At 36.6% G+C, this 15,355-nt stretch overlaps 1 protein-coding gene across 20 annotated transcripts in view; it reads left to right on the top strand.

The window, feature by feature from the left end:
• Mbnl1 (muscleblind like splicing regulator 1) overlaps positions 1 to 15,355 on the top strand; it is a 185,781-nt gene that overhangs the window by 22,755 nt on the left and 147,671 nt on the right. Inside the window, exon 1 of one of the 20 annotated variants that reach the window (XM_074073981.1) lies at positions 250 to 427. The exons of 18 other annotated variants lie outside the window; for them this stretch is intronic. The gene's annotated coding sequence lies outside the window, so the exon portion shown is untranslated. Of the gene's footprint in view, positions 1 to 249; positions 428 to 15,355 lie in introns of those variants that run through there. One more of the 20 variants, XM_074073955.1, reaches the window with a different exon arrangement.

Below are 15,355 nucleotides of genomic sequence, written 5' to 3'. Positions count from 1 at the left end.
AGTCTGCCTTCCCGCGCCCCGCCGCCCTTCTCACTCGGACCCGGGGGAGCGGGCGCGCCCTCCAGCCGGAGGCCCAGGTGCGGGGGCCAGGGAAGAGTCAGGTGCGTGCAAGCGCAAGGAGCTCGGCGACCCGGCGGCGGAGGTGCGAGGCCGCGCGTCCTCCCGCGCATCCCCTCGCGGGTGCCCTGGGCCCGCGCTCCCGGGGCCGGGGACGCGCGCGGCCCGCTGCCCGCTGCCCGCTGTCCGCTGCCCGCACAGCGCGGGACGCCCTGCTGCGCCGCCTTATAAGGACAGCGCTGCAGTTGAGTCCGCCTGGCTTCTGCCAAGTTTACCGGCGGGAGACGCCCTGCGCCACAGGGCTGCCGCCGCTCTCCTTCTTCTTTCTTCTCCATCGCTTTGTAGTGCGTCACTCAACAACTGTAGAAAAGTAAGTCGACAGGCGGAGTCCAAGGCGGTGGGCCGATTTGCTTTCATGAAAGGCTCAAAAGAATGGAAAGTACTTGGTACGTGGGTTCTGGTTTTTTAGACAAAAGCAGGAGAAATACGTACTCCCCTTCACCCGCTTTTTTTTTCCCCCCTGACGAAGGGGGAATCTGTTATTGGTAGTAACGTGTCATGTGAGAACACTTTGATTCCACAGCCTGTAACACGAGCAGGTAGGAGCCTCAGCCCTGCCTGCTTGGCCCGCTCCGTCCGCAGCACTTTGCAAGTACAGGCTGGGGCCACAGCCTCATTGCTACCCAGGTGCGGGGCCTGCGCGCGGTGTGGCCGCCGGGGACACTGGGCTCCCGTCGTGCGTCTCCTGCAGTACGCCTCCCCAGGATGCACTCTGACCAAGAAGCTGTCCTCACGTTGTGTCCCCGCCAGTACAAGGCAGAACCAGCACAAAGTGATTAATAAGCTCTGCCAGACTGAGGAATGTCTTAAAACAAATTAATACACTGAGAAAGAAGTCACAATTAATGCCTTTGGATTTGCAGGCCCTCTGCAGTGTTCTTTGAAATACTACACCAGTGGACACGGTGTTCTTCCTTCCTGGGTTTGAACAGTATGTCTGTTTATACAAGGAGGGTATTTAGTACATAACTCTTGTACAACAGCAGAAGTGATCCTCTCCACTTTATCTTTCTGTGGGTTCCTACCAGTGCTGGCTGGTGTTTCCCCTTCCTGTTTTTGAGATAAAATATTATCACTGAGACATGTGAAAGTATGACTGTAAAATTTACCCTAACAATTTTTACTTCAGTACTTAGAATTATAGCCAGAGACACTAAGTAAGTTATTTTGTAGCCTGAGCAAGCACACTGCTGTCACGTGTATCTGCTTTCGTAGAGATGGTGACAACTCCAGCTCCACTGTTTTTCAGGGAATCTACAGTGTCCCAATTTTCCTTTGTTGTGTATTCGCATGTGGTTATATTATCTTTTTGTCACTAAGTCGGCCTTGAGTGGGGTTATATTTTCTTTTTATCAGTATGTTGTCAGACTTTCTTTCACAATGTAGACATACTTTGTAGTTCTCTTTGTTTAATGCGGGGTTTCCTAACTGAGAACTACAAAGGTTGCGTTTTGTGTATTAGAGAACAGGTTAGGTGAGCACCAGAAAACCTGCTCATCCATTTATAATTATACTGACACAGAAGACATAATAATCAGGTTTTATGATTATGAGAGACTCAGAAAAATCTCACATGTGCTGCATTTAATGTTATTTTCTCATAGAACTTAGAACACTTCCAGTATGGCAGTTTGCAGTCACGCCAAAAGAGAAACCAAAATGTTATCTGGTTTGAGATACTATTGCTTGTATTTATACTTCTACATTTGAGGCAAAGTTAGAATCCAAGTTGAATTTATTAAATTTTGATTCCAACATTCTGTTCTTCCTCTGGGCACAGAATTCCTGTGAGATGAAATACTGGGTTTTGTTCCAGAAAAAGAATCTTGTGGGGAGAAAAGAGGAAAAATGCATTTCTTGGTGAGGAAGAGCATGTTATTTTATTAAATAAAATTTCCTATCTTCATTGTAAGCAAAAAAATTGCCCTTTCATTTGTCACTGTCACCATACATTAGACCTATAGTTGATATATCTGTTTATGGAAACAATGTCCTTCTGGCTTGGTGATGGGAGCTGCACAGCCTGGAGAGCATCTCAGTTCTTGCTTGGAAGAAGCCCAGAAGAATAGGTGATTGAGTTTTTATACTCTTAAAACAAAAACAAAAACAAAAACAAAAACAAAAACCATTCAAGAGTGTTAGGAGAGTAGAAGAAATAAGTTAATTAAATGTTTGGCTCCATATAAAATTCCAACAGCTTGTAGGGGAAGATTTTAAAGTGTCTGGCCTTTTAGTTCAAAAAACTTCATATTTTTGGAAATCTTTTTGCTATCCCATGAAGTAGCCACAAGTCATGCGTGCCTGTTGAGCATTTGAAATGTGACTGTTTCAGATGGAGGTTTGCCCCAAGTGTGAAGTGCATACTGGATTTTGAAAACTTAGTACAAAGGAAAGAATGTAAAATGTCCGATATATTGTATTGGTACTACTTTAGATATTGAGTTCAGTAGATATTAGATTAACTCTATCCATTTCTTTTTCCTTTTTATTATGGTCCCTAGAAAAGTTTATATTAACAAATAAGGCTTACATTATATTTGTATTGGACAATGCTGTTTTGGAATAGAGCAGGAAAACAGCATTCTGAATGAGTTTGCTGGTCAAAAAATGCTAAAACTGATTTTTATTTTTACAACATAAAGAAGTTGATTATACATAGATGTATCATCTTTTTCATCCATTGTAACCAAAATTTGAGCAAAAATACCACCTTACATCTATTTTTGTTTCCTTTCCTCAAAACTACTATTTAGTTCAGAGATTTAATGGTGAGGTAGTAATAAAAGAGAAAAGGCTTATAATTAGGAGAATGAGTCTTAACACCTCTCAAAGGCTAGAATAGAGTATGATTGCTACTTAGGAACGTTTTAGAGATGCTATAGTTATCATTGTCTTGAAGTTACCAAACATAAGCAGGTCACTAAAATTTATTTTAAAATAGAGTTTTCAGTAAATAGCAATTATCATCAAATGCTTAATTGTATTTTCCTTCTGTATGACTTTCCTTCCTTAGAAAATAAAAACTGCAAATAAAGCCAAACAAACTCCTGAGAAACCACTAATAAAAGAGTCACAGGAATGGAAGATTTTTACCTGTGGGGAATAGGGCATTGTTTGAATGCTAGGAAAGATAAACTGTTTCTGTGGTAATGTTAAGGGTTTTGAAGAATTTTAAGCCAAGACGGTGTCTTTATAATTTGCACACATTCTTGAGAAAGCATCTGACTGGTAAACAAAGCACAATGGCATAGATCCTGGAAACATTCCTTTCAGATATTTTCATAACTGAAGTACATTTGCCTTGCACAGTGAGTGTTAAGCCAAAAAATGTGGTTCTTTTTTAACCATATAAAGTATGTTTACTGTTATTTTCTTGAAGGATGTCAAAGATATATAAGTTGGGTGTAATGACTCTTTGGAGGGAGGGGACAGATTTCATATAGAGCCTCAAGAAACATTCATTCTGGCTTGGTGGCATCTTGAATTTGTCTTTCACTCTATGAGGCATAGTTGTATTTGTGTCATTGAGTGTGTGGAAGGTAGGGGATGTATGGCCCCTGTTATCTTTGTATATTATTTCTGATGAGTCATGGAGCATGTTCACTAATGGTTGGAGACTTATTGATTGAAAAGCACGGGATATAAAAGAGCTATTGAAATGTGGCATTAAAATTCTGTAGACATTTTTATTTTTAGTTTTGAGGCAGGGAAATTGGTTTTTATAAAGTGTTTTCATATTACAGCAATGTACATTTATATAAGCATTACAGCTGTATCTTTGGAAAAAAGCCCAACATATATATGATAATAATTTTTCATATTATTAATTTTTATTAGGTTTTAGAAAAGCAAATTCAATATAACTCTTGGCTAATTCCTCATGTTTTTAGAGAGGTGACTTGTCATATGTGTCTGTGGCATCCATAAAAATGATATTTGAAAGACTTAAGAACATTAGGTATTTATATGGCTCTGCTCAACTATTTTTGAGCTCTCAGTCTAGATTTCTGTGACTTTCCTTTGTTATAGGATATATTATCTTAATAACTGAAGCCATATTAGAGAGAGTAGAAAGTTACTTTTCCAAGGAAAAGAGTATTTGAAAAATGTGAAGATGTTTCTGAAATAGTACCATGGTTCGAATAGTGTATCTTTCCCCAAAGAAATACTGTAATTTTTTTTTTTGGCATTGTCTTAAGAAATAGAGTATCTTTTTTTATACCCAAGGAGATGAATACACCTTGATTAAGTTATGCAGAATACATGCTTCTTTGAAGTATGTGAATGCATGTAAGATAATAACTTTCCCAAAAGTGATGTCCATTTATTCTGTCCTCTGCATACCAGCTACAATTATATTATTGAAAAGAATTGTGATAGGGCTGGAAATGACTTAAGTGCTAGGGCAGATGCCTGCCAAGCACGAGGTCCTAGGTTGAAAGCCCAGAACCACCAAAAGAGAAAAATAGAATACTAGTACATGCAAAGGCCGCTACTGATGCCCATACAGGTATCAATTCCATTCTAGTCCACAGTCACAAAATGAAGAGATTTCTTCTTCCAAAGTAATTTAAAAATACTTATATTTGATTTTGGATTTTTCTCTGCATTTTAATTTTTTTTTAAGTTTGGAGGCTATTAACTAAAAATGAACTTATTTAAAAAAGCTAATAAGATTCTAGGATTATGAGGACAAATTTAATCTTATGAAATACACATGACAAGGTTTGAGATATTTATCATTTAACGTTGCTCTGTAGATGAGTACCTAACATGGCAAAATGCCCTAATCTACCTAATGTAATCAACGTATCGTCAAAGAAATGACTGCCCTCTTGGGGAAATAAGAGTGGAAAATAGCTGTAAAATAGAAAGGTGATGTTTCTTAAATAATGGCTAGGTAACATGGTGTAGAAGTTTGGTAAGGGAAAGGCATGTCTTAGTTCAGTTCTGATTCACATGCATGTTCAAAAATAATCAGAAACCTAATGAAAAAAATCCTTATTTTTCAGCTTTACTAAAATACTGTTACGTTAAAGTAGCATTAATTATATCTATTCAGTGACATTTTGGCGTGTTTATGTGTAACATCTGAACACAGGATCTTCCTACATGTTTTAGTTCACTTTTAGTTCTTTTTTTGAGACAGTTTCTTACTGTATTGCCCAGGCTGGCCTCAGACTCGCAGTCCGCCCGCCTCAACCTCCAGAGTGTTGGAATTTCAGCTGTGCGCCACATTGCCCAAATTTATTTACCTTAGGAGACATATATCTAGGAAATATGTATTATTTTCCAGTGAATTACTAGAATAGTTTTAGATTTTGTCACAAGCACTAGTGAATAGTAGAATACTAGCTTTTATAGTTACTGCATAGTTACAAATGTATCAGAAAAACTGAAGTGGGCAACTTGGAAATGAACAGTGGATGTAGAGAATTCGCTCAAGAGAAAGCTAGATTGAAAGTAGACTGACACTTATATTTAGGTTACAATGATAACTTTATGCCAAAAATACTAAAGTTCAACCATAAAAATAATATCAAAACATACCAGAAAAGCAGTGATTTCAGTTTAGGAAAAGAAATATGAAGTAGCAAACAGAGAAACCCAGAGTACCTAATTTATCCTGACTCAATAAAAGAAAAGTGATCCAGAAAACCTGAGGTATATCTGATGGTTTCAGACACAGGTAGAAATGTCAAAATTATCAATGCCATTTTGTGGGTTTTCAAAAAACCACTCGATATTTTTAAGAAGCAGTGTGTGAAAGGTATGATAATATTGTCTGTAATTTCCTTTCTTTTTTTTGTTTTTTTGGTAGTACTGGGGTTTGAACTCAGGGCCTACCCTTGTTAGTAAGATGCTGTACCACTTGAGCTACTCCACAGACCTTTGTTGTGTTGAGTATTTTGGAGATAGGGTCTTCAGAACTATTTGCCAGGGCTGGCTTTGAACTGTGAGCTTCCTAATCTCTGCTTCCTGAGTAACTAGGATTATAGGTGTGAGCTACTGGTGGCTTTTCTTAAAATTTGTGCATACTGACATTTGTCTGCAATGATTGGTAGTTGAATAGATTTTTCCAGAAAATTCTAGCAGTTGGGGGTCATAGTTCTGGGGAGAGGTTTTTTTTTTTGTCTTTTCTTTTTCGGTGCTGGGATCGAACCCAGGGCCTCATGCATGCTAGACAAGCGCTGTACCACTGAGCTACATCCCAGCCCAGAGTCCTACCTAGTTCTGAATGCAGCGGGAGCGTGAGGAAACATAAAGCGAAAACGTTTTGCAGTTTGATAGGCAGTGCACATCATAGGCGCGTACTACGTTGAGAGTGAGGATGCCTGAACAGCCTTAAGCACTTCATATTCATATTGAGAATATTATCAAAGACATTTTCTGAACTTAGAATTTATGGACCGTTCACTATTTATTTTATCCAAAATTTTTTGGTCACATACTCAATAATTTATCTATTAGTATTAAAGGTGATAAAACTGGTCCATTAGTATTTTGTTTGTTCTGTGTTGTCTGATGACAGTTAAAGAATTGCCTTTACTGTGATCTTTTGGCGCTCCCCCCGAGGATAGCATATGGATGTCTAGAATACTCTTGAACTCTTGACCCTTGTGGAGCCAAGAGAGGTGTTCTCAAGGCAAGGGAGGCAGTCAGATGAGGTAACAGACACAAAGGACAGCAGGCAGCAGGGCAGCGGTCTGTCGGAAAAGGCTGCTGGGAAAAGCTCTGAGCTGCAGGCCAGGCTTGCAGCTCAGTATCCCTATCAGAGGCCCACTTGTCAACACTTTACTAAAATTTGTTTACTAAATTTGATTTCAGGCGGCAGCTTGTGAGAAGATTCACCACTTGCTGCAGATACAATATGTAAGTTTTGAGAAGTTTTGGAAGGCCAATGTTTATTGCAGTATAGGTAGAACAAGAAAATACAGCTCTCAGTGGAGGGTGATATAGTTTGAAAAATAGAACTAGTGTAAATGTAAGAGTTGTAGACATTATTATCATTATCTTGTCTTTACATTGTTACCACATTTTTGTCTATTTTTTGAAAGGAACAATAAGGATTAGGAGAAAACATTTATTCTTCCCATGCCTTAGCTTCTATATCTATGAAATTATAAACACTATTAAAATAATAGAAATTGCCACTTGCTTTCCATTTTGGCACCTGCTATTCATTTATTTATAAAATTTTGTTTAATATTTTCTACAGCTCTAAAATAGACCTTCTGACCTTTATGTTAAAGGTTAAGTAGCACTATTGGAACTTTTTAAGTTATTTGCAGAACTAGGAGTCTTAAGTTTTTTTCTTTATTCTAGTGACCAAATATTTAACTCAAGATTTTGTCTTGCCTCCAATAATACAGAAATAATAGAGATGAGAATAATAGTTATAATGATTACTAATTTTTTGACAGTTCTGGAATTTGAACCCAGAGCTTCATACTTGGTAGTTGGGTGTTGTACTGTTTGAGCATTCTTTCATCCTTGATTGCAAATATTTTTGAGCACTTTCTATGTTTCAGTCCAAGGTTTGGACTTATTTGCCTGTATTCCTTAGAATAACTTTATGAAATGGGTATTGCTAATATTCCAGTTTCACAGAGGGTAAACTGAGGCATAGTTAGGCCAAGTTAATTTGTACAAGGTTACTTTACTTGTAGGTGGCACAACAAGGAGTTGAACCATGATAATCCAGTTTTAGAACCCATGCTATTTTATGTAAGGGAATAAGAACAGGTTAAAGATACTTGTGTGTTGGTAGATTTAAGACCGTAAACATTTGGAATTCTTCAGAAGAGTCACGCTTTCTGCAGCATCTGTGGAGATTCTAGAAGAATGGGTAAAAAGTGGGAGGATAGAGGAAAAAAACAGTGCAGGAATGTCATAGGGTAGGAAGAATGAGGATGCAGGTGGGAACGGAGATTGGTGCTGTGCCGGGTGAGTCCCTGAGGAGCCCAACTGTGGTTAGTGGCAGGGGAGAGCCCAAGATTACATTTAGGGAAGTACCACAACGGCGCTATGTTGTAGTAACATTTACCAGGGGCAGAATAGGACACATATGGGACAAAGTAGAGATTGTATAAACAAAAGTAATGACACAGCAGTGAAAAGGAGGACGCGTATACAGGGGGACATGTGACAAGTGTACCATCTGTAGGATTTTGATTGATTGTGAACAGTAAAAGCTATGGGAGTATTAACAGGAATTTAAAAAATAAAGTAAGAAGTAAAACTTATCAATCAAAAGTTCCTTATTTAAAACTTTATTATTGTCTTTGATCATCATATTGCTACTTTGAGCTCTATTAGGATAACAATTATATTTTAAAATGTTAGTAAGAGAAAAACACAAAATTATGTTTTATCAGGGATTATAACTTGATTAGATAGGAGACACATGTTAGATTCTTAAAACATTTAATTGCTGAACCATTTTTGAAGTACAGGATCTGATAAAATATAGGTCACTAAATTTTTTATCCCAAATTGGTAATTCTGAAGTAAACATAATTTTATCTTTAGGGAAATATTGCTATTTGCTGAGAAATGTTTCTGTCAACCAGGTAGTTGTGGTCTTGTATTAAAGTCCACGCAGAATGCCTGTGTAACATATCCTTAGTGATAAACAAGGTGGCAGATAGACACATGATAAAATGAGTTTGCAATGTGCTCAATGTGGCTGACATTTACACTTCTCAGACCTTGCTATTTTAGGGAAGGTATCAGTGTAACTGTGGTATTCTTTCTCCTCCAGATAAAAATCAGTCTCTCTTACAAAGAGTTGATTTACATATGGGAATAAATAAGTAGTTGAATTTGACTGATAGTTATTTGGAGTTGGGAGGATAGTTATGCTTCAAACAGATTGGAACAGTTTAGTGGAGGCCTTTTTTAGTAAAGATTCTTGCATACTTTTTCCAAATAAATACATTTACATCCTTTAAACAGAAAATGTTAGAGCAATGATAGGTTATGTTGTATTTTTTATAAAAAGAGAAATTCCCATGAAATCAAGGCAGTTTCAAGAAAAAGATGCAATTTATAACTATTTACCATCTAGTCAGATTCTCTATACCTATGAAAAATAACATAGAAATACTCATATCTAGTAATACAGGGCTAGAAAATATTATTTTACTTCTTCAATGTGTTAGTATTACGCAAAGCCACACTTTTAGATGCCCTTTTCTAGTACATTTTTAAAAAATCTGGTTTTTGCCATATGCTATAAAGAGAAGAGTGAAAAATCTGTTTTGTTAAGATAATTATTAAAAAATATTCATTTTTGGGTAACTTAAGATTAACCAGTATTAAAATTGAAAATGCTTCTTGACTTTCTCTATTATTTCATCATTGGGGAAATTGTAGCTAGACAAATTTACTCCAAATTATTGAGCCATTATTTGAATTTCACTGCTATAGTATTCAGGGAAAACTGCATTGTCAGCTTAGGGGCATTCAGATGAGGCATTTGGTCTGAAATACCTCATCTTGAAGAGTTTAAGAGACTTGATGGACATAGCAAATGTGAGTAACAAAATACAAGAAAATCTTTGACCCAGGTTTATTGTCTTCCTGAGGCATTGCATGACGTTTTCAAAAAATAATTTGAAGAGTGTGGAACAACAATTGAGACTTTGAAAAATATATACCTCAAATTGGATTCCGTACAGTGCTTTCTGGGAGACTACATTTGCTGAACATAGCATGGGTAAATGACTGTCTCAGAGAAATTTATTTGAAGACTGGGATTTTAAAACATTATACTAGTAACAATTAATTTAGGAAGAAGAATATTATGTCTACTTCTCAGTAATGGATTAAAGTTTACTCAGTGCTGAGGTTTTTTCTTTAAAACATTACTTTATCATGTTAACAATGAAGATATAGAAGAATCAGTCCATCTTTTGTGTTCTGCTAAATAATCAAACATTTGAGCACACATTAACGTCAAAAGATCGAAATAGGGCAGCTGCGGGCAATCAGAAATAGAGTTACATAGTTTCTATCCTTTGACATATAATTGAGTTGGGAAAAAAGACATGAGAAGTTAACAATACAAGGCATTATATAATTGAATTCCAAAAGAGGAGACTCAAAGGAGGAAGGAAATTCAAAGAAGGAAGTCTTTGTGACACTGAATGGCCAGAGCACTCTGGGTGGAGGAGGTGGACATGACACAGACCTGAGATTAAGCATTCTGTAGACCGTGGAGGGAAAAATAAGAACAAGATAGAAGTAGTGAACCTAGCCGTCACAGTTAGACATTTCTGTGTGAGGCATTGCCAGCTTACATTCTTTCAGAGCAAGGCTTGTGAGGAAAAACAACTTATTAATGGTGATAACCAATTATGGGCCTGTGAGACAGAACTCATCACTCTTTTGGTATTCATGAGGACACTGAGACTCAGAGAAGTTAACCTAGTTGCCTAAATTTACCCAGTGGATGAGAAGCCAAACTGAATTGAACTCTTTTCTCAATTTAAAACCAGTACCAACCACTTGCCTTCAGAATGAGTGTGACACGATTATAATATGGTAATTTAAAAATCTTACCGTTATAACAACTGACATAAGTTGAAAATACAAATCTAATTTGAAAGATTGTCAAATAAATTTGGATCATTTTGCTTTGATATTGGATTACAAATGCTGTATACTATGCAGGTACTTGTAATCTTTGCTTCTTGGATTTGTGAAAACTAAAATAAAAATAAAACAGACTAGTCCTGTTTTCATCAAATATGGTAAGGGTTTACACTAGTGGAAGTGTTATTGCATTTGGCAATAGGTCCATCCATTGGGGTTCAGAGAAAGCCTTATAAAGTTCAAAGACAATGTAGAGTCTCCTTGTCAGTGGGGGATTGGTTCTTGGGCCCTCCATGGATCTTCAGGCCCCTTAATAAAATTGCATATGACATCCTTTGTATATTTTAAATCATTACTCATATTAATTATAATACCTAATACAATGAAAGTGCTATATAAATTGTTATACTATATTGCTTAGAGAAAATGGTAAGGAAAGAAGGCTGTACACGATCAGTATGCATACAGTTTTTTCCCCAAATGTATTTAGTCATTGTTGGGTAATTCCACAAATGTAGAATCCACGTACACAGGGTGCCTGCTGCATTTTACCAACAATAACATGGTACGGAGAAATGGTAGGAATAGCTTGAGAACACATCCTGAGTGTTGTCAGCCTTGTCAGGGTACTTTGTGCTTCACTCTACACCATTTTCACGCATCGATCTGTGCACTCTGCAGTCATCTTTGTGACTCTAACATGTCACTTTTCTAAAAAATTCCTCTTTCATTGAGCTGTTTAGAATGTGTAACAAGTAAAATTATATATTGTTTAGAGAAGGAAAATGAGCTCAGTTCCCATGTGCTGCCTGTCATGCTGTGTGTTTTGGAGGATCAAGGGGTAAGATTTGTCTGTTTTTCAAGTACTTTGTAGTATAGTGGTAGAAATATTCACAGATAAGGTAGAGGAAAAAACAAAAGTGGGCACAGAAGAGTCAAGAGTAGACTGAGCAGTGTGGGATTTGCCTAAAACCACTGAGTAGAAGCATTGATTATTTAGTAACTTTGTATGTATGAGAGAGGGGACAAAATCAGCCTATAAGTTACTAAAATGTCATGACTCAATATTTAATCTATTTATTTTCTTTTTAAGTACTTGATAAATAAGCATGACCCAGCCACAATACCATCTTGGACTAGACAGAAGAGATTAATTTATTTTGGATGTTGATTCTTTTGGAGATATATTGGGACATAATTCATCAGAATCTTAATAATAACTCCCTGATCTAGGAGCACATTAGATCACTCAGTATTGACAATTAGGTTTCATGTTTACAACTTGTATGATAACAGAAAAGACAGATACATAAGAGAGAGGTGACTGTATTTAACATTAGTGACAAAGAGGTTTGATATGCATACACTGCTTTTTCTCCTCTAGCTTTTCTCTATGTGCAAGTAATAAAGCTGTATTTTGTAAACTATCTTCCAAACTTTCAAGTAGTGAAAGTGCAAGTGTGCATGTTCTGTAAGACCCCATTCAACTGTGAGGTGTTTGATCCTTGTTTCAAGATTTAATTTGTATTCTTGGTTAGGAAACTCAGAGTGTTGCTTTATTACTTAGCATTATTCATTTTAAATCATAAACATTTAAAGCTCATTGTATAAAAAGTTGCGATATAAGATTCTGATTAAAATATTCAAGAGAAATTTGGAATATGTTTTTTGATTTTCTAAAATTTATGGTTTTGAGAAAATGGCCATTCGTAAGTGTAATAATGAAAGCAAATCACCAACAAAAGTTCTGACAATTGATTGTAATAATTTAAAAAATAACTCCTTACTTGGTAGGCACCTTTTCTTTTAAAGTGTGTCTGTTTACAGCTCCTATGTAGCTCTGTGAGATTTAGGCATTGCTGTGCCTCTGGCTCACAGGTAAGAAAATAGAGACTTGGGAAAACTAAAATCAGGTAACTTGCTCCAGGGTCATATAGTAAGGTATGTGAGACTTGATATCTCAATCCCACTGCTTTGCTCCTTATGTGTTTCTTTGTTGTCATCAGTCTGATACAAATTAAGTACAAAAATATTCATAACAATGTAGATTTGAGATCTTCTCCAAGAAAGACAGTATAAGAGGTAAGATGGGAAAAGGTTTTTTGAAGCATTGTGGTCATAAAACAGCAGAAGCCAGTTTCCCTGGCTTTGAAAGGAGGGATATATCAAATGGCCTGATCTGCTTGTGTGGTTTGTGCAGTTTTCGTTCTATTCACACTAATACCATCTACCCCAGTGTTTGCCAAGATCAGCAAAATCTACTTTTAGACTTAAAATCATTACCACCTGTGAAGTTTCTGATGTCAGTTCTGAGTGACAGAGCAGTCTGCCAATGGCTCTGTTGGATGGTTTTCTTAGTAGCACATTTTATGAAGTGTCTTGAGACCTCAAAGAATGCAGCAAAGAAACAGTCTTAAAATCTTTTCAACTACGTTATTGAAGCTATTAGGGTAATTCAGTTCATTTCTCTCAAACATTAAAAAATAGAAATTTCATAATATGAAAATTTTTAAATTTTGTTTTTAAACAATGCTATATGTGGTATAATCCCTTCTGAAATTATTTCTCTGTGTGTATGTGTACACACATGGAAATGTGTCTTGTTTTAATGTTCAGAAAATACTAGCACAGTTATTTTTCAGGATAAAAGGAATTGGTGTGATTTTTTATCTTCTTTTTGTTCTTTTAAAATTATTAGATTTTTATTAAATCTTTTTGTTCTTTAAAAAAAAAATAGAAATTGGAGCTGGGTGCCTGGGGCACATGCCTGTTATTCCAAACTACACAGCAGGATTAGAGGGGTACCTGTGGGGGAGGGTAAGTGGGATACATGTAGGGGAGGGCTAGAGGGGTACGTGTGGGGGATTGTAGTTCTAGGCCAGACCCCCACAGGCCAAAAAAAAGAAAAAAGTTTTTAAGACCCCAGCTCAACAGAAAGAAAGCTGGGAATGGTGGCACACTCCTGCCATTTCCAGCCATGGTGGGAAATATAAAATAGGAGGATCTCAGTCCAACCAAAAAATGAGACCCCCCCCCCCAATCTCCAAAATAACAGGGGAAGGGGACAGCTGGGCGCTGGTGGCTCATGCCTGTAATCCTAGCTATGCAGGAGGCAGAGATCAGGAAGATCATGGTTCAAAGCCAGTTTGGACAAATAGTTTGAGTTCTAGCTCAAAAAAAATCACAAAAAAAGGACTGATGGAGTGCCTCAAGGTGTAGGCTCTGAGTTCAAGCCCCAGTATTGCAAAAACAAGCAAATGAACAACAACAAAAAAAAACCCAACCCCCCCAAAAATCTGTTGCTAACATTAAAATAAGAAAAAACACTATCAAAAATTGAACAGTTCACATTCCCAGGGAGTTTGTTCTTCCACATTAGCAACTTCATGTGTGTCCATCTGTGCACATTTTTCTGTTATATCCAAATGTCTGTGTATACTCCATAAATGATTGTGAAGTAATGCATAAGATGTACTAAAAATGGAACAGTATAAATGTGTGAGACCCAGGGTTCAATTCCCAACTTATGGGTTAGTTTATAAATTTGTTCTAAAATATATTTATATCATTTTGTGAATCTCTGCATTAATTACTGGTATGGATTTGTGAAAATATAGCATGCCATACACCATAAATAGGAAAATAAAAATATCTGTATATACATGTGTGAATTTAAATATATTACTAATGTATGATTGCTGAAGCTTGAGCTCAAACACTTGGTAGGTATTATTCTCTGTCTTAATGAATTAATTTCCATTGATCTTCTCTTCCACTGGTGTTAGATATCAACCACTTAACAATAATGTTCAAAAAGTTTCAAAGATGCATCCATAGAGATAAGTTTAGATGTAAAGATTCCAAGCTATTGTGATGTTTTGACAAGGGAATATATTTCAGCTTAACATTTCCCTGGAAAATGAAATATATTAAACATGAAGATCCATCAGTGTTTACTTAGATATTAAGTTGGGGTTTTTATATTCTAGGTATTGTGTTAGGCATAGGTAAATCAATTAGAGGGAAAAAGATAAAATAAGTACTTAAAATGAAATTGAATATTGAGTTTATCTCTCAGCTTTCTGGCACCTGATTCAAATGCTTTAGGATATAGAAAAATCCCATTTCTTTAGTAAGATTTCTTCCTATCCTATATCATGTTTTATTCTTAACCCTTATGATGTTTAGTTAAATATTTTAACTCTGCTCTTGGGTTAGCAAAAATAAATAGGCAGTAAATACAGCAATGAAATTTAGACACCTTCCAAATTTCAAATTGGTCATTGAAGAAATAATGACATTTCGTTTGGTCTTGTATGTTATGTGTAGAAGGTAGTTAAAATTCACTTTAAGGTCTCTACCAGGGCTAGGAATGTAGCTTTAGTGGTAGAGTATGTATCTAGTATACACAGTACTCAAAGCAAGGCTATGGGTTTGATTCCCAGCACTGGATTCTTATTTAAGCTAGGTGTGGTGCAACCCTATAAACTCAGTACTTGGGAAACTGAGGCAGGAAGATTTCGAGTTTGAGGACAGCCTGAGACCCTGTCTCAAAAGAAAGAAGCCTGTATCAGTGATAGGTTTACTATGTATGCATATGAATGAAATATTTTATTTTTATGTGCTAACAAATGTCATT

This window comes from Castor canadensis, chromosome 5, assembly GCF_047511655.1.
Source record: "Castor canadensis chromosome 5, mCasCan1.hap1v2, whole genome shotgun sequence".
Lineage (NCBI taxonomy): Eukaryota > Metazoa > Chordata > Mammalia > Rodentia > Castoridae > Castor > Castor canadensis.
The sequence above is the reverse complement of the archived record's forward strand: the minus strand, read 5'-3'. Positions and strand labels throughout refer to the sequence as shown.